Consider the following 22,384-nt stretch of genomic DNA (forward strand, 5'->3'; position numbering starts at 1 on the left):
GGTGTTGGAGTTTTCTATAAATTCTAGAGATAAGTTTCTTATCAGGTATGTCATTTCTGAATATTTTTTCCCAATCTGTAGGTTGTCTTCTTACTCTTTGGAGAAGTCTTTTGAAGCACATAAAAATTTTATTTTAGGAGAGCCATTCATCTAGTTTATTTTCAGCTGTTTGTGCATTTTGGGTTATGTTATGCTTGACAGTCTATTCATGCCATAAATTAGGGTGCCCAAATTTGCCCCTAGTTTTTCCTTGAGAAACTTTATAGTTTTAGGTTTCACATTTAAGTCTTTGATTCATCTGGAGTTAAATGTTTGTATGGTGTGAGGTACAGATCTTGTTTCATTTTCCTGCAAATGGATATCCAGTTTTACCAACACCATTTGTTAAACAGAAAAAATCTCTTCCCCATTTAATGGATTTCCACCCTTTGTCAAAGATCAGCTGACCATAGGTCGATGGATCTGTTTCTGGGTTCTCAATTCTATTCCATTGGTTTACGTGTCTGTCGTTGTACCAATACCAGGCTGTTATGACTATTGTGGCTGTTTAAGATCTAGGAGTGTGAGATATCTTACTTTGTTCTTCTTCTTCTTCAATGGTGCTTTGCTTATCTGAGGTCTCTTTCCTTTCCATATGAAATTAGTGACTGGCTTTTTCATAACCTTAAAGAATGTTGCTGGGCTCTGGATTGGGATTGCATTGAATGTACAGATTGCTTTTGGTAGTATTGACATTTTTACAGTGTTCAATCTTCCTATCCACAAGCATGGTACGTTCTTCCATTTATGTAGATCTCTTATGGTTTCTTGAAGTACTGTTTTGTAGTTTTCTCTGTAAAGGTCTTTTGTGTTCCTGTTGTTGTTGTTATGTGCCATCGAGTAGGACCCGACTCATAGTGACCCCTCCTTGGGTTTCCAAGGCAGCATCACTACAGAAGTAGATTGCTCCATCTTCCTTCCGGGGAGTGGCTGGTGGGTTTGAACCACTAGCTTTCTGGTTAGCAGTCAAGTGCTTAGGCACTATGCTACCAGAGCTCCTAGTGAGATTTATTCCCAAGTTGCTTTTTTTTTTTTTTTTTGGTAGCTATGTAAATGGTATTGATTTCCTTTTCAGCAATCTCTTTGCTGGGTATACAGGAATCCCACTGATTTCTGTATGTTGACTTTGTATCCTGCCACTATGCTAAATCTTTCAATTAGTTCCAGTAGTTGTTTTGCTGCATCTCTTCCGTTTTCTATGTATAGGACTGTATCATCAGCAAATAGGGATAGTTTGACTTCTTCCTTACCAATTTGGATGTCTTTGATTTCCCTTTCTTGCCTTATTGCCTTGGCTAGGACTTCCAATACAATGTTGAACAGAAGTGGCAATAAAGGACATCCTTGTCTGGTTCCTGTTCACAAGGGGAATGGTTTCAGGCTCTCTGCATTGAGAACAATGTTGGCTGTTGGTTTTGGATATATGCCCTTTATTATGTTGAGGAATTTCCTTCCTCTTACTATTTTGCTGAGAGTTTTTTATCAGGAATGGGTGTTGCATTTTATCAAATGCCTTTTCTGCATTGATTGATATGATTACGTGGTTCTTTCCCTTTGTTTTACTTGTGTGATGGTTGACATTGACTGTTTTTCTAACATTGAACCATCCTTGCATACCTGGTATGAACCCCACTTCATCATAACATAATGAAATTTTCAATGGCTTGTTATTCACAAGCATATCACCAGGCCTGTAAGGCACCTCAGGGTAGCCTTGAATCACCAACTTTCTAGTTAGCAGCCAATTACATTAATCATTTACATGACTCAAGAACTCAGCCTACTAAACAGGAAGGTTTTTTTAATGTATTATTATTATTATTTTAATGTAATATTAATTAGTAATGTAGGATACTTTTTGCCAACTGAATTTTATTACAACTAAACAAATACAAGCACTATAACCACATGGCCGTACTTAGGTTTTCAGGTATACTTCGAAATGAACATCATTCACTTACAATTAATTTTCTTCCCTTTAATCAAAATGAAAAATTTTACAAAAATTCTCCTCCAACAGTCTCCAGTTTAGAAAACACTGTTCTAGACAACAACTGGTTTCATTCAATGGCTGAGTGAGATAAGGTATCTAAATTTCTCTTGGTCTTAGTATTTTATTAAATGAGACTGAACACAGATTATACTGATATTACTTAGCTCAAAATTACTTACCTAAAAGGTTTCATATTTCACAAAAATAGGAAGTAAAAGCAAATGGCCCATAATGATTTGCTAACTAAACTCACTAGAAGGCTGACAGTTCAAACCCACCAGCCACTCCTTGGAAGGAAGGTTGGGCAGTCTACTTCTGTAGTGATATCACCTCAGAAACCCAATGAGTTAGATCTGCCTCGACAGCAGTGAGTTAGTTCACTATGAGTTAGATCTGCCTCGACAGCAGTGAATTTGGTTTTTTTTGAGTAATTCAATTCACAACTATTTTCATTTTTATACCATTATGTTCTTCAAACACGCTTCTTTACTAAAAAGTTGCAATCCTAATGTACAAATCACTTTGTATTTTGACCTCCTCCTTCCACTTATAGAACAACTGTCAACTGCAAATCTGATAGAGTCCTTGGCCGATGTCAGAACCATTTATACTTTTAAGAGATGGAAACATAACTTTGGCAACAATATTCTAGATGGCCACAAGATGGCGATGTTGCTCCATAAAGCATACCTTTTTTTAAAATTAAGTGTATTTCACCAACTTCTTTCCAAAATATGAAATTATTAAGTTTTCCTCAATTACAAATGAGGATATCAAAATATGTTTATACTTTGTTTACTAAAAAAACATTAGTGAGAGAGTAATCATCAAATTTAACAGCAACTATTCTAATTTTTGAGTTAAATAGCTATAGTCCTTAAACACAAAACAAAAACAAAACTTGGACACCATTATTATGGTTTTTATCACATGACCTTTCTTTCCTCTACTGACTAACTGTATTTTTCATGTTCTTAATTTAAGAAGATGATTCCTATTCCTTTGTTTTAAAAGACTTGATACCAAAATTTATTTAAGTCAACAAAGAACTATACCAAAATCTTATTAGACATGAGATTAGTTTCTTTCTTTCTAGTATTTTGTAATTTCTCATTAGATGTAATATGCTTACAGGGGGAAAATACTAAAATTTTTAAAACAAGTATGTAAGTGTTTGGTCATTTTTTTCCATGCCTTACTGAACACAAGAGAAAACAGGTTTCCAATTCCTGTGCTTCATAATGTCAATTAAGAAAATATAATTCAAATAAAAATAAGCATCTTAAAACTCGGGTCCCAAACTTACAGAAATCAACTGAAGTTGATTCCATATGCATGTATTTATATGAATACTTGTTGTTGTTGTTGTTATGTGCCATCGAGTCGGACCCAACTCATAGCCACTCCTCCTTGAGTTTCCAAGGCAGTATCACTACGGAAGTAGATTGCCCCATCTACCTTCTGAGGAGTGGCTGGTGGGTTTGAACCGCCAGCCTTCTGGTTAGCAGTCAAGTATCTTAGGCACTACTCTACCATATAAAAAAGGCTGTGTGTAAACCGGCAGAAGGGTGAGATGACAGAGCGTAACTATCTCGGATCTCCTGCACTTACACGTGATAACCAAGCAATGCAGGATGCAGGAGAGTTTTAGACCTGGAATCTGAACCTGGTCTCCGACTCTACAGCAGTAAGAGTTCTAGTGACTGTCTCTTGTTTGGTGGAGGGTAAGCAAAAACGCAGGAAACCCTCAATGAAATAGATTGACACAATAGCCGCAACAATGAGCTTAACACATCAAAGATCATGAACCTGGCCCAAGATTAGGCATTGTTTCATTTTGTATATACACAGTTGCCATGAGTTGGAGCTGATGTGATGGCAATTAGCTACATTATGTGTCTGTCACTTTATTAAAAAATCTCTAATTTTATCAATTACTCTTCAGAATCATCATTATTATTCCTATTAACAAATGTAGAAAATCATGTTCCAGGAACTTAAGTAAATTGACTAAGACACAAAACTAGGAAGAATCATATTTGTAACCAGATCTAGGGGGCTCAAAGCCAATGATCTTTTTACTACATCTGAGCTGCAAAAACAGAATATAAAAAATAAAATAAGAAATGCTAAGCTGAATCCATACCTTAACATAAGCAGTTTGCTAAATCAATCTGAAATTACAATCCTCTTTTTAAAACTTAAGTAACTTTATAACCAGGCAGTTCTGTAGGACTTTTAAAGCTAATCATTGACTATGTTTTTGCGTAAGAGTTGAGCAAGAAAGAACAATTAATCTTAAAAGAATAAACATGTAAAAGCATAACAACACTAACAATGAAGGAGGTAAACTGTTAGGGACGGTGTTTAACAAATCATTTCCAAGTGTTCAGGGAAAAAACATCCAGAAGCAACATAACATTTTTACTTTCATGTAATTATATTATTCATGATCTCGTATTTCAGAACAACACAAACATTTCCATAAATAACAAATTGTTTCAACATGAGGTATTTTAATACTATACTTAACAGACTTTTTTCCTTCAAATTAAAAAATGTTAAACACATTGCTATTCTTCAAATACAGTTATTTGCTACATCTCATGAAGCAGCACAAAGCAGGGAATCAAGAAGCTTAGAGCTCAAGCTGAGGCTGAGAGGCAAGAGATCTTTTCAGAGATACAAAATTTAATGTCAGGCCTGCTGACAAGGCTAGTTCTATTCTGTATGGCACTGGTCACTAGGGTATCATGATCCAAAATTAGGTACACCCCAAGTCATTTTTCTGATGGTTTGTCATCACAATTAGGATTCTAACTTACCATCATTTAAGTAGTCACAGAGATTTGCTAACTCTTCAATTCCAAAGTGCCAATCTCTAGTTTGAGAAAAGCATTGGGTAATGTAAGACAGAGAACAATTTTAGAGTCAGATGGACCTATGTCCACACTTCAATATAACATTTGTGTGTATTTAATCTGTCTCAAGTTTTTATCTACAAAATGAGGCTACCATATTAAACTAATATAGTTTTGTGAGGGGGGAAAAATGGGCTAACATCAACTCTAGGAAACCAGCACTGTTTCTAGAATCTGGAATATGTATACATGGTGCACAGTAAGTGTTAATTTCCTAAGCCTCCCCCACCTCACACCTTCCCTGCAAAAATCAATACAGTTACACCCCCTATTACTTTCTAAGCATAGAAACTATAGTATCGCTCCACCAGACTCCCAAAACAAAACTGAAGAAAAGTTCAGTAGGTTAAGAAAGCAAGCGCGTTTGTGTCACGTGGCCATGCTACAAATGATACACAGCAAAGCCCCCTGCAGCAAAGATCTGATGAAAATGACATTTTAAGCCCTTGATAGATACAAGGAAAAAACAAAACAAACAACACAAACCCACTGCCATCGAGTCAATTTTGATTCAAAAAACCCTATAGGACAGAGTAGAACTGCCCCATGGGATTTCCAAGGCTGTAAATCTACAGAAACAGAAATAGGTTTGAACTGCCAACCTACTAGTTAGTCGCTGAGTATCTTAAGTACCATGCCACTGAAATTTTCATTATAAATACACAATATCAAACTGCTATTCCAAAGCTATTCAAATAACAGATACAATATTAAATTACTATTTATATACAAACCAAAAGCACACCAAACTCACTGCCATGAAGTTGAATCTGACTCATAGTGACCACCACTGGGTTTCCAAGGCTATACATCTTTACAGAAGCAAACCATCTCATCTTTCTTCCATGAAGCACCTCTTGATTAGCAGCTAAATGCATTAACCACTACACCACCAGAGCTCCCTGTTTATACATACTCTTACTAAGTAATTGTAAAGGATACTGTAAAGTAGAAGCTTCTGATGCCAACCACTTGGAAAAGGATCAAAATTGGAGATCCTGGGTAGAGTGGGAGAAAAAGTGTGCAACAAAATTTTAAAGAAACACAAAAAAGACCAGGATTAGTGGTTGGATAAAGACTGGTGAAATCCTCTGGACTATGGTCCCTAGTCACCCATAGGGCCTGAAATTGAACTCACTCCCATGGCTTAAATCTCTGCCAAATAACAGGCCTACACCCACACTGAACAGCTGCACCAGAGAGTTACACTCCTAAGAACAATCAACCATGGAAGATCAGAGGGCAGCATCTGCACACAGAGAAAGGTAGGGAGGCAGGAATGAAGGGACAAGAAGGACACAGAGAGAGTAACCACAGAGAGGAAGGAGGAGGAGCTCTTGTATTTCACAGACTGTAATCAAGTGTCACAAAACAAAATGTGTATGCACTGTTGAATGTGAAATGAACCTGCTTTGTAAAATGTCACCCAAATCACAATAAAAATATTATGAAAAAATAAAGGATGTTGGGAAGTAGAAAGCATTCAGCTATTCCTCACTCTTAGGAGAAAATATAAGAATCCAAATTCATAGCAACACCTTCCAAAATAAGAGAATGAATTAAATGGCTAAAAATCTATTCCTAGGATAATGTAATCCTTCTCAAATTTAAAATACAGTAAAAATACAGGGACACACAGGGACTATTGGACCATGTGAACCTCAGCCTGATCATGACCATGACCATGAGACCAGAAGAACCACATGGTGCTCAGCTACCACTGTCAACCACTTGGTAAGGGATCAAAATAAGAGATATTGGATAGAATTAGAGAAAAATGTGGAACAAAACTCAAAATCATAAAAAAGAACAGGCTTACTGGTCTGATAGAGACTAGTGAAACCTTCGATATTATAGTCTCTAGTCATCTTTCGGGCCACTCCCATGGCTTCCAGCCACACAACAGACAGCCTATAGCTCAGCTCAGCTCAGCTCATTGCTGTGGAGTCAGTCCCAACTCACAGTGACTCCTCCTTGGGTTTCCAAGGTGGTTAACACCACAGAAACAGATTGCCCAACCTTCCTTCCGAGGAGTGACTGGTGGGATCGAACCTCCAGCCTTCTGGTTAGCGGTCAAATGCTTTTAAGGGGGACAATTACACGAGGCAGGCACACTCCTCAGAATGATCAACCATGGGAGATCAGAAGGTCTGCATTTCCACAGGGAGATAGCTCAGAAGGCAAGAATACATAGGAAAACGGCATGGAGAAAAGGTAAACACAGGGAGCAAGTGGGACGAGAGCTATTACATTGTGGGGAATTAACAGTCAATGTCTGCAGCAAAATGTGTATGACCTGTTGTATGGAAAATGAATTTGCTCTGTAAACTTTCACCCAAATCACAATTAAATAAATAAATAAATAAAAGCAGGGACATAACCCTTCATCCACAAATCTAAAATCCAGAAAGCTATGAAAACTCAGTTTCTTCATAATTCATACGGTAGCAAAAACTGAACTAACCTGAACTCATTTGGCAGCAAAATCTAACCTGATGTACAGCTATTATCAATATTAAATATTTTTCTAAAGATATTATAGGTACTATCCTAGACTTTACTGGGGTTTTATGTAGCCTAGTACATGTCCTAATTACCTTTCTGAAATTAAAAAAAGAAAAAAAATTAAATTCTGAAACATATCTGATGTCAATGATAAGGGATTATGAAGTATCTTAAGAATTATTACTGAATACTAAGTGCCAGATTTAATGCACACAACAAATCTATGAATTATTTCCACTTTAAATAGGATGAAACTGAGGCTTAAATTTAAGGTTACTTGATCAGGATCACTCAGCCACAAAGTATCAGAGCAAAAATCTACATCTGCCTTACTTTAAGGCAACCAACACTTACAAGGAAAATTCAATCACAAAACAAGTTTAAAACAAGTAATAATTACCAAAATATCCAACCTAGAAAAATGAAATTCCTGAGTACATTGTACACTTTCCATTCTGGATATTCACATGGAAATAGCAACACCATGTTTCACAGCTTAAAAAGTTTATTGTTGTCTGCATGCCCCCCTCCAGCAAAGATAACACAAAACAAATCTCCAACAGAAATATCAATTAATCCTTTCTGTTCAGATTTAGAAAGAATAATAGGTTTGACATGTTTGTTTCTTTTTAACCACAAACTGTACTAACACAGTAACTAGGCTTGTAAACCTAAATCAAACCCACTGCCATGGAGTCAATTCTGACTCATAGTGACCCTAAAGGATAGTGTTTGCAAGGCTGTAAATCTTTACAGAATCACACTGCCTCGCTTTCCTCCCATGGAGGGGCTGGTGGGTTCAAACTGCTGACCCCTCAGTTAGTAGCTGAGCACTTAATCACTGTGCCACCAGGACGCCTTCCTATGCTTCTATCAACTGAATTTTTAGGTTTTTCTAGGAGCAGCCTAAATTTAAACATCTGCTGTCTCAATGACAGGTATGATTAACTTTTTGGATCCTGTTGCCACAGGACTAAAGAAGTTTTCAGTGACAGAGACACAGATGTCATCACTATCACCCTAAGGCAAAAGTTAGAGAAAATAAGTTTGAAGTCTTTTCAGATTGCTTTTGAACTCATGTCTTCTCATAACTTTATTCTCAAATCAATGTCTTTATGCTGAGTAGTGATTTTTCCCCTATGAGACAGACAGATGAGTCCCCTAGCCAAACTACTTTCTACCCCAAAAACTAAAGTTTCAAATTCGACAAATTAGAAACTTTAACCAAAGTCCCTATTTTTCAGGTCGTCTTACCTTAGCTAAAGGAGCCCTAGTCGCACACTAGCTAAAGTGTTCAGTTATCAAAGAAGATTGGTGGCTTGAACCCACCAGCAGGTTCCTCAGGAGAAAGACATGGCAGTCTGCTCCCATAAAGATTGCAGCCTCCGAAACTCTAGGGGGCAGTTCTACACTGTTCTATAGGGTTACTATGAGTTGGAGTTCACAAAATGACAATGGGTTTAGTTTTTGGTTTATCTTAGCTAAGTGATAAACAATCAGATTATGTGATAATCATAATACCTAACATAACTCTTTCAGTAGGCACTTAAAAAAAAAAAGAAAAATATTTTCATTCAAAATAAGTTTTGTAAAAGTATGGAGAAGTTTTTGAACAAGATTAATGAATGCTTCTTTCGAGGTCACTGTAATCATCCTGTAGAAGTTATCAGATTTCTATTGTTTGTTTGGATCAAGTCCTTGACAACTATTTTAAGCCTCTCTAAGCATCTGGAAATTTCAACTATTAAGCTCTCTTTGTATTATTAGGTAACTTGGTAAACACTGTAGCTAAAAAATGGTCTCAAAAAGAGAACACTGGAACCCCAAATTACTACCTCACTTTCTACTGACAGTTCTCAAATAAAATCATGAGATATCTGTTTAAAATGAAGATTCCTGAGCTCCACTCTCAAGGATTCCAAAACCATAGGTCTGGAAAGGCACTCAAGAATCTACATGCTTAACAAATACACCAGATGATGACGATCTGTACCATATTTGATCTAATGATAGTGTTCACAATTTCTCATTCCCAGGTTGCACAGCCACACCATCACCAGGGGATATACTGCCAGCCATGTTGAGTTAGTATCTTTCCCAGATTCACTTTTTAACAACTTATTTTTAAAATTAAGATAAGAGATTTGATAATCAGCTCTGTAATGCCAAAACTAAGCTACCATTGTTCTTGAGAAATGAGTGGCCCAGAGCAAAGTGGGCTACTTGTTTGAATTTTCAACTTAATAATGTGAATTAAGTGTAAGTAAAGTGACTTAAGGGCTGTTAAGTTCCAGGTTACTATGCTTTCTCATTTACAAATATCATTTCAATTGATCATTACAAAAACCTAGTGAGGAAGATGTTCTTTACATTTTACAAAGGAAGAGCACAGGTAACAAGCAGCCCTGACAGAAGTCAGCCCTGACTAACTTTATTTAAAGCTAAGCCTCTAAGCTCATAGGCCAGAATGACTTTATTTTTAAACTTTTAAGAGTGCAGAGATCTAATTTTGTAAACGTATCATAATTTAAACAGAAGTAGTTCATTTAATTCTCCTCCTCATCTGAACTACACACAAGGAAGAGTAGTATATCTTGGCAAGTTGGAGCCAATATGGCCACAGTATCCTACTTCAAGTCAGGACTTAACAGTCAGCTTCCACACATCCTGTTTAATCATAATTATATATTATGATATACATGATATTACTCAGCTATCAAAAGAACTGGTTTCCCTTAGTTAAGTAAAAAGAGCTACCACACCTACAATTCTGTTAACGCTAGGAGATTCTAAAACTATGCAAGTAACTTAGGGACAAGGAGGACAGCCATCAAGAAACACCTTAATATAATTCTATCTGTCACTTTCTTTGCATCCTATTTCCTATTTCTATAAATCATGTTACCTGGTATATGCAATCATCAAATTCCTCCCACAACAGTTGCTATACTATTTTCAGAAATTAACAAAGGCCTATTTGAGTATTATCAGATAGTGTTCGACTGCTAGCCATAACGTTTTCACTGGCCAATTATTTGAGCAGTAGATGGTCCCTTCCTTCTTCATTGTCAGAAGGGACTTTTCCCTGGAGAAGGATATCATTCTTGGTTAAGTGGAAGGTCAGCAAAAAATGGGAAGACCTCAATGAGGTGGATTGACACAGTGGCTGCAAAGATGGCCTCGAGTATAGCAAGGACTGCCTGGTGCACAACCAGGCAATATTTCATTCTGTTGTACACAGGGTCGCTATGAGTTGGAGCCAACTTGATGGCTCTAACATCAACAACAAATTTGACTATACATACATTGCTTCAAAAATGATCCAAAACAACTTTCATCCAAATCCCAATTGAAAAGGGAAAAAAAAAAAGTTCCAAAACTATGTATTAACAACCTAAATTCTTTAAGTGAAATGAAACGATTCAATAGTCTACTTAGAAGCTATAATGTAATGAAAACTAAAAACTTATTTTCTTTATTCCAGAGTTAGCCATGGCATTATTTGGTAGATAACCTGAAGTGAGAAAGAAAAAAAAAAAAGATACTACTGAAATTAAGTGAGGAAAACCCAACTAGCAATCAATGATTCTAGCTGTTCTTGCCAAGGCAGGCCATTACCTACCTCCTACAATTTCCATAGGCGAGAAAACTTGCATTCCATTCTCCAGAAGAGTATTCTCTCTGCCTGGTCTAATCCAATTCATGTGACCAGGTTTATCACAGCTTCTGAGGGGCCTGGGCACTTGGATTCTGCACTTTATTGGACCCCACTGCCCTGAAATAGAGCAAGTCAGTCCTGCCCCCTTACAGAAGCACACTGCATCAAAAAGCCCAAAGGCCCAAATATTGTTCCCCCTTTCTACCCAGGATGGTGCCATCTATTTTTCCATCTGTGTAGTAAACCAAGTGTGCTATCATTTGCACTTCAGACTCAGCTTTCCCTCTGCAAGGCCCAGACTCAAAGTCTAGATTTGGAGAAATAAAGCCTTAGCTTCTTTTCCAGAAGCCCTACAATTCTGACATAATAAAGCTGACACTTTACTTGAATATCTGTAGTAATGTTACACTTCTGGCCCCAAATTAATCTCACCTCCTAGGATTCATGCCCTGTGTAGTCCCTCCCTTGATTTTGGGCTGGACTTGTGACTTCCTTTAACTGTCAGAATGTGGCAGAAATGATACTGTGCTTATTCCAAGCCTATGCCTTAAGATGTTCTTCTGTTTTTGAACTCTTGCAAGCCCATCACCACTATGTAATGCTGGCAACCTAGCTAGAAAGGCCACTTAGGGAGACTAAGAGCCCCTGAGGCTACATGGAAAGAGAGGAAGATGAGACGAAAAAGAAGGGGAAAGGGAGAGAGATTAGGAGGCAGGGAGGGAAAAGTGACCAGCTGCCAGCTGACCTGCCAGCTGAATACAGCTACTCAAGTGACCACCAGCAAAATCAGCAGAACTGTCCAAATGAGTCCACCTATGGAAACTGTGAGCAAATGAAATGGTTGTTGTTTTTAAGTCAATTAGTTTTAGACTTTTCTGTAACACAGCAATAGATAAGCAAAACATGGCTCATCCGGTTCCTTGTGTTTTTGCATAATTTGCTCAAATCCAGAGATAAGGTAAGGCATAATTAATTACTCTCCCAAATTTTCACACAACCTCGTAAGATAAAATAAAACCTATCCCATTCTTTAGGTTAATGACTCTAGTAATCTGCCAAGTTCCACGAGGACAGCCTCATGTTAGTCATTTCAACATTGTATCCCCCTGTGAGTTGTGGGTCAACTTGGCTAGACCATGATTCTGAGTGGTTTAAGCAGCTGTGATATGGTTATTCCCAAGATGAGATTGGATGCACATGTCTGAGCAGTCAATCCATTGAAAGGGAGTTTCCCTAGGGTGTGGCCTGCTTCCAATATATATATGGACATCCTGGGAAAAAGAGAAGACTCTCCTGTGGATCTAGATCCTGTTGTTCTGCATACTGTCCGTGAACTAAGAATCCACCATTCGGCCTGGTGATCTTGGACTCGTCATCCACTGGAGTCAACAGCCCCGTATAATGCTCCAACCTTGAGCTCATCAGCCCCTGCAGCTGCGTGAGTTGGGAAAAGCCTTCAACTTAACGTCTGATCCAGGAACTTGGGACTTTCCAGCTTCTATAAGTATGTGAGCTATTTTCCTGAGATAATTTTTTTTCTCTCTCTCTCTATAAGCTTTACTGATTTTGCTTCTCTAGAGAACCCAGCTTTATACACCACCCAAGTACCTAACACAATGTCTGGCACATAGTATGGTTTGTGAATGAATATTAATGTTTAAGAAATGTCAAGACTAAATAAACAAATGCTAGTCTTCCTTAAAACTTAGAAACTGCCTGACATATGGATTTACATAATATATTTCCAAAAAAGTTTCTCAAACGTGAATCTGAAATACATACTAATAAAAGCTTAACAGTAATTACTCCTCGGGAGGAAGGTTGGGCAATCTACTTCCGTAGTGATACCGCTTCAGAAACCCAAGGAGGGGTTGCTATGAGTCGGGTCTGACTCAACAGCACATTAACAACAACAACAACAAATCTTTTTTAATGTAATGTTTGTAAAAGTCATGAAATATGCTAGATAATTTTGGAAACCAGATCCTGATTTATATGCTTCATAAATACAAAACTTCATATGTAAATTTTATAAAAGGTAAATAAACTGCATCAATAAAAGCAGAATTAAAATGAACAGATTTTCAAGAGGAAATTAATACCTACATTTCACCTATGTACTTATGTAGAGGAAAAAATCAACTTTTGCTTCTCCTTGATAGGACAAATGTCAAAATTACCCACCAACATCCAATGCAATGAGGTTACCATTTTAATACAAAGGATGAAATCATACAAATTCAGTTCTACACAGTATAAATGTCTAGCACAGATTCCAATCAGGTAAACATTTCAATTTCTTTACATATTCTTCATACAGCCTTCAATTAAATTGCCCTTGTAAATCAAGCGAGTCAGTACATCTACTCTTCACTTATCAACTATCTTATTACTGACATTTGGCATTTACAACAGGAAAAAAATCTACCTACTATTTTGCATATTAACGACATATGCCTGGTAGTAACCAACACCAAGGTACAAGGCAAGAGTAGTAACACTGGCTGCGATGGTAAAGGTTATGTGTCAGCTTGGCAGGGCTATGACTGTTAGTGGTTTGGCAGTTATATAATGATACAGTCATCCTCCATTTTCACCTAATACCAGTTTTCACATAACCACCTGGTCTTTGGAACTTAATCATTCTTATTAGTGAGGAGTGGGTGTAGTTTAGCGGAAAAAGAATACTGATCTAGGAGTAAAAATACTTGGGTTTTAGCTCCAGTTCTGCCACTTACTAACCAGGTACATTGGCAATTTAATTTTTTTACCTCAGTGTATTCATCTAAAAAGCAATCAACCACCTACTGCTTAGTTATGAGATTCAAATGATAAAGTATATTTAATCATTATTAAAAAAAAACATAAAATGCAATACTAATATAAGGTGTAATATTCTTCATGCCAGTAAAAAAAAAAAAGAGAGTAAAATTCATCTATATATGTGCTTTCCTTCTTAAATATTTTTCTTCCATTAGTATTAGTAACTAGTTCCCTGGACACTACCATAAGGGGAAATCACTGGTTTTTCTGTTGCTCCTTATATCATATTTTTATGCAAAGAGTAAAAAGACCTCAATCCTTCTATTAATTAAGGAATCAAAGTTTCTGCAGCTACAGAAGATACCAAGTAATAACTTGGTTTGTTTGCTGACTAAAACCAGTAACCAGTTGCCATCCAGTAGATTCTGACTCACAGCGACCCTATGTACTTAACAGTAGAATATACTTCATAGGGTTTTCACAACTGTGAACTTTCAGAAGCAAATCTCCAGGCCTTCCTTCCAAGGTGCCTCTGGATAGGTTTGAACCTCCAACCTTTTGTTTAGTAGCCATGCGCTTAACCACTGCATCACCCAGGGACTTCTTGGTTCCCTACTATCAGGGAGAAAACATTATAAATGCAGAAAAAACAATTGTTTACTAATCAAATGATGTTTTAACCATACAAGGAAGAGTTAACTATTTAATCTTGGGTAAACAAAAAAAAAAACCAAACTCATTGCTGTTGGGTCAGTCAAATGCGACTCATGGTGACCCCTCCTTGGGTTTCCGAGGCGTTATCTCTATGGAAGTAGATTGCTCAGTCTTCCTTCTGAGGAGTGGCTGGTGGGTTTGAACCGCCAGCCTTCTGGTTAGCAGTCAAATGCCTTAGGCACTACGCCACCAGAGCTCCCTAATCCTGGGTGGGGGGCATTTATAAAAACATGCCATGTCACTAATTTTGTAAAGTTTAAATTTTCAATTGATAAAGTCTTCCTGAATAAAGTATTCTTAGTAAGGCATCCCTGAATAGAAAAGATAGAAAAGTTTGTAAGTTTTCTCTTAGCTGCACTCCCATCCTCCCTCTAACCCAAACTGGGAGTTGCGAAGGCAGCAATACTCAAAATGATCAGTTCTGACTCATCTGCTCTCTGGCCACACAATTCAACCCTCAAACTCACCAGCTCTCACCTGAGAAACCAAAGGTACAGATATTCTTTTGAAAATCTAAGACTCAAGAATTATAGAATGTTAAGAACTAGAAGAAACTTTACAGATTTAACTATACAAAACTAATGGTAAATCAGTCACGTTCTCTTCATACAAGAAAGAAAACCATCATTTTCAAGAGACTCCTGGTTAGCACTTTGCCCACTTACTAACTGAAAGACTTGGGTAGATTTTGAACTTCTTGGGCTAGTTTGTCCTGTAATATAACACAAATAACATAATTTAGTCAAAATTCTCTAAAAACCTCAATACAAGTACAAAAAAAAAAAAAAAAAACCCACTGCCATCAACTTAATTCTGACTTACAACTACCCAAAAGGGCAGAGCAGAACTGCCCCATAGGGTTTCTAAGGCTGTAAAATCTTTAAAGCAGACTGTCTCATCTTTCTCCCACAGAGCAGCTGGTAGGTTTGAACCGCCAACCTTTTGGTTAACAGTCGAATGATTTAAATAAGGAGCTATTAAGTCTCCATGAAATTTCTCTATGGTAGAGACTCAGCAGTGGATGAAGGAAGCTGAGTTCTATTATTTTACAAAGATTCCAGATAATTCTGAATGCTAACCTCCACCCAATCCACTGCCAAATGGATTCCATGGATGAGCTTCAGTTGATTCATGGACTCCTCTGACATTATATCCACAAAGCACAGGTGCATATGGGAATATTCCAGGCCAGCAGATTTCTTTAGTTTCACAAAAAGTTAGTAATCCCGAAAATGTCAGAACTCCTGACATAAAATAAGGAACACATGCTGGGGCATAAACTTACATGGATGTTGTTCAAAATGATACCACCATTCTCCTTGGATCAGAATCTTACTTATTTCACTTTCTCCATTTTCTCTTTCATTACCAATCTGTGTCTGTTCTTTCCCCTTTTTCCTTTCCATTCCCATCCTTACTGACAAAGTGCAGTAATCTAGGAAACTGTTGCAATCGAGAGGTCTTTCTACCTCCAGACTCTCCTGACTCCAATTCACACCATTTGCAGCTGCCAGATTAACCTTCCTACAACAAAGTTTTAATCATTTCACTCCCAACTCAAACATTAAGAACAGTCTATAAACTAGCCCAAATTTTCACTTTAAGCTTATCACCCTCCATTCCGACACAAAGGTCTCTGCATCATACACAATTAAGCACTTGACTACTTGCCAAAGGGTAGCACCTCAAACCCACAGGGGCCTGGGGAATCTGCATCTGAAACGTCAGTCTTGAAAACTGAAGCAGTTCTACTCTGCACACCTGGAGTTGCCAGGAGTCGGAATCGACTGGACAGCAACTAACTACAGCATTCCGGGACAAATACTTCATGTTCCACCCAAACATAATTACTTGCCTCTCCCCAAATGTATGGACTCTGTGCTCTCCGTTTTTCTTTCCTTATCCATCAAAAGTCAAAGTATTCCTTCAAAACCAAGATCTCAGAAGCCAGAAGCTCCACAAACTAACCCTCTAATCCCACTGACCAAGAGATATGTGCTCTAAACTCTATGAGTTTGAATTCACAGAGACTTTTCTATTAATTTGTGAAACTTAACTACATATTTAAAGACAAACGGACCATTAGTGTATAGCCTTATCTATCCAACTAATTCGTGAGAACTGTGAAGGCAGAAAGTGTTATCATCCATATCTTTGTATTCCCCCAAATACTGCAATCGTTTAGTAAGTACCTAGTAATTGTGCAAGGAAGTAAAAGAAATGTCAAACAATGTGGCATCAACAGCAAAGATTGTATCTATTTGAAGGTAGAAATCCTGACATCCTCTTTTATGCCAGCTTTCCAAGAAAACATAGCTTAGTTATCACTTCTCAAAACTGTGGTGTCACAGATCTCTAAGAAATTTTGCATTTTAAGGGAAGAACTATTTGAAATTGTTAATAAACTATCTCCCAAAGAAATAAACAATTCCACATACTTCACACTTACCAATCTGAGGAGCTCCCAATACTTGGTTACTAAGTTTTCAGTTTAAACAATATGAACTATTTATAAGAAGTCAGGATTTCTATTTACAGCTAAGTTACTACTTTATGGCTAAAGACAAATCACATAAATGAATTCTTTTCTAAAACGTGCAATATACAGGGCACCTTGCTTGTATAATACGTAGGGATTTAGTCGGGTACAGTGGATTCACGTATAAACTCTTGCAGAAACCTGCAGACAATTGTAAACCGGGCATTTAAGGAAAAAATATAAAAAGGAATAAAAAAATGTAACTGCACATCATTCTTTTCCAAAACTATTACCAATGGGATTTTAAAGCAGAAAAACAAATCTTTTTTGCACATTAACCTACACAAAAAGATAAGACTTCTCAAAAAGAAGTGGAAAACCATTCAAGACACTGGAAAATACTTTATCCTAGAGAAACAAAAACTGAGAAATAATACTTAGTTTGTTTGGTAGTGAAGGCGTCATATAATAACCGTAGCAATGAAAGCTCAACTGCAAATAGATGGAGGGAAGAAAACTGTTCGCCGACTGCTAATTTAAAGGTTGTAGAAGCAATGGATAAACTAAAATATATAAATAAATAATAAAATAAAAAAAAAAAAAGGAAAGGAGTGGGTCCAAATCATAGCTAACATAAGGGCTCTTAAAAACTGCAAGGTCACTGGAACCTACCAGGTCACAAAGGTTGTGGTGGGGGTTGTGTTGTAGGGCGCTGCAGAGTCAGTGAAGAACCAAGAGGGGTAAGAACATGTCAGAAAAACACGTCCTAAGGTTAGAGTCCTTGTTTTGAAACGGCTGAATTGTGGTCAAAGTCGGGGCACAGGCAAAAGTCCACATATTTGTGTTTTATGGGGAGGTGTCAAGCAAAGGAATAAAAGGTAGAAAAAGGACGATAAGAAGCTTGAGAACTGCGGCTGCAAAGTCACGGAAACACTTCGCTCCGCTCCAGTATCATTACCACAGGCCTCTGCCAGGGACAACTGGGGGCAAGACCCGTGACCCCACCCCAGAAAACTCCGGGCCCCCGGGGTAGAAAAGGCAGCTAGGGCGGCGTGAACCGGCACCCGACGGCCCCTCAAGCACCCAGCCCGGGTGCGGACCGCGCCGCGCTCACGGACCGCCGCGAAAGGTCGGGGCCCGCACTCGCGCCGCCCGCTCCCCGCCCCACGGCGTCCTTACCCAGCGCGAAGCCGTCGGCTCCCGGCGACCACGGTAGCGGCGCCTCCTCCTGCGGCGGGCGCCCTCACCCTTCCGCGCCTAAGATCGCCATCTCGCAGCAGGAGCGGCAGCGGCAGCCACCCAGGCGTCGGCCCCGGCAGCCCAGGCCGCCGGCAGCCACTCGGAACCCTCGCGCCGCGCTCGCCGACACCCGACCCCCCCCCCACCCCCACCCCGGCCACGCGCCACCCCCAGGCGACCCCACACCTCCCTCTTCAGGCGCGCGCCGCGTGCCCGCGTCACCGGCGCCGCGCTCCAAGCGCGCGCCTCCCTGCCGGTTCCGGCACCGCGCGGTGCGCCGCGGCCACCCAAAACCTTGAAGTCCGGACCCGGAATCCGGCTTCCAACGAGCATGCGCAGCGAGGGCGTCCAGCTAAAGCCTGTAGAAAACTCCGCTCCTCCAGGTCTTCCGAGCAGTCGAGTGTGGGTGGAGGACCTGCCAATGGGAGAGGGGGGTGGGACCTGAACCTGTAGAAGGGGCGGTTCTGCTGAGGAGATTTGGGAAGACCTTCTCCAAACTGGCGGCGGGTACTGCTGAGTTGACTTTCCAGTGTGCAGCCGGACAGGGTGCGTGACCTCAATCAAGTAAGTTCCTTGGGGCACTGGTGTTCTTTTCTTGAACGCTTTACAGCAAAAGTAGGCTGTTAAATACTCCTTGACCTCGCCTGAGTGTTTGACCCAAAACCCATTGCAAGAGTAAATAATTGCTTTTAACAGCAGAAGACTTCCAGTCCATTTTTATTAGTAATCAAAACATTTACTCCCTCCTCCCCACATCAGCCAATGATAAAGCTGATGCTTAATGAGCAAGTATTTGTGTTGGCACAATTAATCCATGTAGGGATCCCATAGTCTATTAGCCATTGGGTGGTTCAAACAATTAATGCCAAAAAGCTGGAAGCACCGCCCAGAGGCACCTCAGAAGAAAGGCTGGGGATCTACTTCCAAAAATTCCGTCGTTGAAAACCTTGTGCAGGACAGTTGTACTCTGACACACAGGTCGCCATGAGTCTGGGTCCACTCCACAGCAACTGTTTGTTGTTGTGATTATACCCATTGTACAGATGTTTGTTGTTATTGTTAGGTGCCCTCGAGTTGGCTGTGACTCTTAGCGACCCGATGTACAGTGGAAAAAAACACTGTCAGGTCCTGTGCCCACCTCACAATCCTTGCAACACCTGAGGCCATCGTTGCAGCCACTGTGTCAATCCATCTTGTTGAAGGCCTTCCGTTTTTTTGTTGACCCTTCACTTTATAAAGCATGATATCCTTCTCCAGAAAATGGTCCCTTCTGACAACAAGTAGGTGAGAGGAAGTCTAGCCATTTTCACTTCCAAGGAGCATTCCAACGGCACTTCTTCCAGGACAGATGTGTTAGGTCTTCTGGCAGTCTAGTACTTTCAGTATTCTTCCCCAACACAACTCAAAAGCATCAACTCTTTGGTCTTCCTTATTCATTGTCCTGCTTTCCCTTGCATATGAGGTGATTGAAATTACTATGGCCTGGGTGAGGCACACCTTGGCCTTCAAAGAGATATCTTTGTTCATCAGCGCTTTCAACAGGATTCTTGCAGCACAATGCAATAAGTCATCTGATGTCTTGATTGCTGCTTCCATTGGTGTTGATTGTGGAACCAGATAATACAAAATCTGGGACAACTTCAATCTTTTCTCCATTTATCATGAAGCTGCTTATCGGTCCAGTTGTGAGGATTTTCGTTTTCTTTCTGTTGAGATGTAATCCATACTGCAGACTGTAGCCTTTGATCTTCATCAGTAAGTGCTTCAAGTCATCTTCACTTCCAGCAAGCAAGGTTGTGTCGTCAGCATATTACAGGTTGTTAAGAGAAGTGCCATTGGCACTTGGAAGCAAATCCTCAAGCACCAGCCAGTCCTTCAGAAGAAAGGCCATCCTGCAAATAGAAGTCACTGGTGACGACATTTCTCACCAGATTCCCTGGCCTTCTACTTCAAAACTAAGACAAAGAAAGAAAAAAAAAAAAAAAGCCAATTTTAACAAAACAAACTCAAGTCAATTTCAACTCACAGTGACCCCCACTGGATTTCCAAGGCTATAAATCTTTACAGAAGTATATTGCCTCATCTACCACAGAGCAGCTGGTGAGTTTGAACCACCAATCTTCTGGTTAACAGCCAAATGCCTTAACTACTATGCCACCAGAGTTCCTTGTCCTTTTGCTTCAGAGAAATAATAAAGGCCATCAGACATGGATTTCCATAGTTTTTGCCCAGTTGCCTCACTCAACAAATTATGTATATCCACAAACATGCTTACTTGTTTTCCTTCTGTCTCAGAGATTAGGTGCTCCTGCTTTTCTCCAAAGTGAACCTCTCTACTTGTCTGCCCCCTTCTGTAATCCCTCTTTGGCATATCTTTAATCTCCATCTTTCTATTGACTACATCTCCTCAACATAATCACGTTTAAAACTTCTCTGTCTTAAATTCTTTCTTGACTTAAAATCCCCTCTAGTTCTCTCTCTTCTTCCTCATAACTAAGCTTTATGAAAGAATTATATCATAAGAACTGATGCTTCATGAATATTTGTAGGAGGCAATAAACATCTCTTGAAGGAATGCACACTCCCTTCTTGGTTGCATTATTTCCTGCCTTCTGATTTACCTGGATTTGGTGCTATATTAGAGCTTAAATTTTAAAGCACTTGGTTTGTGGAAGGCTGTGGTCTATAGTGGGAGCCCTAACGCCATTTGGAGGCTTGACGTAAGTTTTCAGACCCTTAAACTGACCTTGTGGGTATGCATAGACAAGTCCCAGGACAAACCTGGGGAGGCACAGTTTGCCCTTAGGAAGAGTGTAGTTGAAAGTAGATTATGCTTACTCAAAGAACTAGGAAACTTACCTGGGTATGTCCTCATCAAATCTATTCTGACTCATAGCAAGCCCCATTGGGTTTCCGAGGCTGTAAATCTTTACAATAGTAGATCGCCCCATCTTCCTTCTGCAGAGTGGCTGGTAGGTTTGAACAGTGACCTTCTGGTTAACAGCCAGATGCTACCCACTATGCCACCAGAGCTCCATAAATTAAGGTTGGAGTCCTGTTACTGTCTTGTAGCCACCTTGTGACTATGACTCAGGCTGCATGGTCATGAGTCATATGTAGACCACCACCTAGCCAGGTAGTCAAGCCCCAGAACCAAATCCTGTAACCCTTTATAATCTTCAGTTATGTATATATCCTAATTATGGTTCTTTCCCTCCTTCCATAGGCTACAACGGTGATGACTCAATCTGCTACCAATCATGATTTCTGTGATGATTCCCTTTGTTTTCAGTAATATATAATTAACCTCATGGCTGTGTTTCAGTGCACTCCATTTAGCTTTCTGTACTGTGTCTATGCTGATGGTTTCCCTCATCCCAAATGAATGTCTTCATTTTGTCTCTGTCCCGTCTAAGGCTTAATAAAAGTGTCTCCATTAAACTGTTTGAATCTAGGGTGTCTTTTGCCCTATTACAGTGTACACATATCCACTATGATCCTTAAAATCTTCGTTGGCTCTTTCAGAGCTTTTAAGGCAAAGATCAACATGATATTCACAGATTTTTTCTTGTCCACGAGCTCTAGTCCTCTTGTTATGACAAACTTCTCCCAGTTTCTTAGTCTGCTCCCTCATCCCTGTGCTTTAACACATACTGTTTCCTCTGACCTTGTCCTTGCCTTTTTACTGTCCAGTCCCTTTAAATAAATATAGGGCACTTACAGGAGCCTTCTCGGAAATTCCATAAAAATACCCACAGTGGTCTGCACTCCCATCTCCAGGATGGGTACAGCCTTCTTTTTCCTTGTCTGCTCTCCTGTGTCTCACTTTGATTATATATAGCTCCGTAAAGCTGAGCTCTATACAGAAGTGTTAACCTACGCTCCCATGATCACACCCAATATTAAACCAGCCTCTTTATTATTGAGTATTTATGTATCAAATTACACTATTATAAATAAATAGATTTTTGTAAATCTTTATCTACATCCTTCTTTACTGTCTTACATAAAATTCCTAAAAGTAATCAAAGGGCATGAACAATTTTAGCCCTTTTGAAACATTGGCAAGTAGC

At 39.3% G+C, this 22,384-nt stretch overlaps 1 pseudogene; it reads left to right on the forward strand.

Moving 5' to 3' along the window:
• Positions 1 to 18,642: 18,642 nt before the first annotated feature.
• Positions 18,643 to 22,384, forward strand: part of LOC103211674 — a 102,660-nt pseudogene continuing 98,918 nt past the window's right edge.

The sequence above is a fragment of the Orycteropus afer genome, unplaced genomic scaffold (genome assembly GCF_000298275.1).
Source record: "Orycteropus afer afer isolate SDZICR_OR568_19922 unplaced genomic scaffold, OryAfe1.0 scaffold00769, whole genome shotgun sequence".
Taxonomy (NCBI): Eukaryota; Metazoa; Chordata; class Mammalia; order Tubulidentata; family Orycteropodidae; genus Orycteropus; species Orycteropus afer.